Consider the following 3,752-nt stretch of genomic DNA (forward strand, 5'->3'; position numbering starts at 1 on the left):
ATATGGAGTTTTGGCTTTCATTAACAGGGGGAATAGAGTTTAGGAGCTGCGAGGTTTTGCTACAGCTCTACAAGTCCCTGGTGAGACCACACTTGGAATATTGTGCCCAGTTCTGGTCACCCTATTAAAGCAAAGATATAGAGGACTTGGAGAGGGTGCAAGGAAGGTTTATGCGGATGCTGCCTGGGCTGGAGGGCTTGTCTTATGAAGATAGGTTGACTAATGACACAGAACTTAGAACATAGAACATTATAGCGCAGTACAGGCCCTTCAGCCCTCGATGTTGTGCCGCCCTGTCATACGAATCAGAAGCCCATCCCACCTACACTATTCCATGTACGTCCATATGCCTGTCCAATGCCTACGAAAATGCACTTCAACTTGGCGAATCTACTACCGTTGTAGGCAAAGCATTCCATATCCTTACTACTCTCTGAGTAAAGAGAGCCCACCCGAGCTAACCCTCTGATTATCTGGTATTATTAAGTCACCTCTCAATCTTCTCTCTAACGAGAACAGCCTCAAGGCCCTCAGCCTTTCCTCGTAAGACATTCCTTCTATACCAGGCAACATCCTAGGTAAATATTCTCTGCACCCTTTCCAAAGCTTCCACATCCTTCTTATAACCTGGTGATCGGAACTGTACACAATACTCCATGTGTGGCCGTATCAGAGCTTTGTACAGCTGCAGCATAACCTCTTGGTTCCAGAACTCAATCCCTGTATTAATAAAGGCCAAAACACTGTATGCCTTCTTAACAACCCTGTCAATCTGGGTGGCAATTTTCAGGGATCTATGTACATGGACACTGAGGTCTCTCTGCTCATCTGCACTCCCAAGGATCCTACTATTAGCCCAGTACTTTGCATTCCGATTACTCCAGCCAAAGTGCATCACCCCACACTTATCTACATTAAACTCCGTTTGCCACCTCTAAGCCCACCTCTGCTTCCTATCTATGTCTCTCTGTAACCTACTACATCCTTCGTCACTATCAACAACTCCACCGAACTTCGTGCCATCCGCAAATGTATTAACTCACCCTTCTAAGCCCTCATCCAGTTCATTTATAAAAAGGACGAACAGCAGTGGACACAAAACCGACCCTTGCGGTACGCCGCTGCTAACTGGACATCAAGATGAACATGTTCCATCAACTACAACCCTCTGTTTTCTTTCAGCAAACCAATTACTCATCCAAACTGCTATGTATCCCACAATCCCATTCCTCCGCATTTTGTATAATAGCTTACTGTGGGGAACCTTATCGTATGCCTTGCTGAAATCCATATACATCACATCAAATGGTTTACTCTCATCTACCTGTTTGGTCATTTTGTCAAATAAATCAATAAGATTCGTTCGGCACGACCTACCCTTCACAAAACCGTGCGGACTGTCCCTGAACAGATTATTCTTTTCTAGATGGTTATAAATCCTATCTCTTATAACCTTTTCCAACACTTTACCAACAACTTAAATGAGACTCTCTAGTCTGTAATTGCCACGGTTGTCTCTACTACCCTTTTTGAACAAGGGAACCACATTTGCTATCCTCCAGTTCTCAGGCACGGTTTCTGATGACAATGATGATTTGAACATCAATGCCAAAGGATCAGCAATCTCTCCCCTTGTTTCCCAAAGGATCCTAGGATAGATCCCATCCCGCCCAGGGGACTTGTCTATTTTCACACTCTGCAGCATTTCTTATACATCTTCCTTGTGAACCTCAGTCTCTTCTCGTCTAAATGCAAGTATTTCTGTATCTTCCTCACCAACATTTTCATTTTCTATAGTGAACACTGTCGAAAAGAATCTATTTAGTGCTTGCCCTATCTCCTCTTACTCCACACACAACTTCCCATTACTATCCTTGATTGGCCGTAATTTAAATGTCGTCATTCTTTTGTTCCTGACATACCTATGAAAAGCCTAAGAGTTAACCCTGATCCTGTCCGCAACAACTTCTCAGGTCTCCTACTGGTTCTTCTGAGCTCTCTGTTTAGGTCTTTCCTGACTTCCTTGTAAACATCAAGCGTCCTAACGTAAGCCTTCTTCTTATTCTTGACCAGGGATTCCACTTCCTTAGTAAACCACGGCTCACGCGTCCTATATCTTCCTCCCTGCCTGACAGGTACATACTTATCGAGGACACACAGGAGCTTTTCATTCAATAGGCTCCACATTTTTAATGTGCTCATCCCCTAAGCTCGGATTTCTTTCTCTGGAAAGAAGAAGGCAGAGAGATGTCCTTGGTATGCAAGCTAATGAGAGGCATGGTTGGAATCAATAGCCAGAGACGTTTCACCAGGGAAGGACTAACTGGAACGAGAGGTCATAGTTTTCAGATATTAGGAGGAAAGTATAGAGGAGACGTCAGAGGTACTTTCGTTAATCAGAGGGTTGTGAATGCAAGGAATGCGGTGCCTGCGAATGTGGAAGGGAATGTCATTATGGACAATTAAGCGACTGCTGGACATGCACATGGGGAGCAGTAAATTTAGGTTTGTTTTTTTTTTCACATTAGAAATAATCCTCGGTACAATATCTTGGCCGAATGACCTATTCTGTGATGTACCTTTCTATGTTGCGTGTTCTATGATTCCTTTTAGAAAGTTCAACAGGAAAGCAGAGTACTGGTCTCATGGTATGATTCTTGAAAGTGTAGATGAGCGGTGAGATCTTTTCGTTCATGTGCAGAGATACCTCAAAGTTGCTATCCGGTTTGAGAGGGTTGTTAAGAGTCATATGGGCTTTTGGCTTCTATTGATAGAGGGATTGAGTTTCGGAACCAAGAGGTCATGCTACAGCTGTACAAAACTCTGTTGCGGACTCACTTGTAACATTGCATGCAGTTCTGATAACAAGATTATAGGAAGGATGTCCAAGCTTTGGAAAGGGTTCAGAGGGGATTTGCTAAGATGGTGGCTCTTATAGAGGAAATATCTTATGCATAAAGGCCAAGGGACCTGAGCCTGCCGTCGTTAAAGAGAAGAAGTATGAGAGGTGACATATTTGAGGAATACAAAATAATCAGAGAGTTGGATAAGGTTAACAATGAGAAGCATTTTCCTCGGGTGATGATGGCCAGAAGGAGGAAACCAAGCTTTAGAACATAGAACAATACAGCACAGAACAGGCCCTTCGGCCCACGATGTTGTGCCGAACATTTGTCCTAGCTTAAGCACCCATCCATGTACCTATCCAATTGCCACATAAAGTTCGCCAATACTTCTGACTCTGCCACTCCCACAGGCAGCGCATTCCATGCCCTCACCACTCTCTGGGTAAAGAACCTACCCCTGACATCTTCCCTATACCTTCCACTCTTCACCTTAAATTTATGTCCCCTTGTAACACTCTGTTGTACCCGGGGAAAAAGTTTCTGATTGTCTACTTTATCTATTCCTCTGATCATCTTATAAACCTCTATCAAGTCACCCCTCATCCTTCACCGTTCCAAACCCCTCTACCAACATAAGCTAATACTCCATAGGCCTTCTTACAAACTCTATCCACCTGAGTTGCAACCTTCAAAGATCTATGTACATAGACCCCAAGATCCCTCTGTTCCTCCACCTCACTAAGAACCCTACCGTTAACCCTGTATTCCGCATTCTTTTTTGTCTTTCCAAAATGGACAACCTCACACTTGGCAGGGTTGAACTCCATCTGCCACTCCTCAGCCCAGCTCTGCATCATATCTAAGTCCCTCTGCAGCCGACAACAGCCCTCCTCACTGTCCACAACT

This window comes from Chiloscyllium plagiosum, chromosome 8 (assembly GCF_004010195.1).
Source record: "Chiloscyllium plagiosum isolate BGI_BamShark_2017 chromosome 8, ASM401019v2, whole genome shotgun sequence".
Classification (NCBI taxonomy): Eukaryota; Metazoa; Chordata; class Chondrichthyes; order Orectolobiformes; family Hemiscylliidae; genus Chiloscyllium; species Chiloscyllium plagiosum.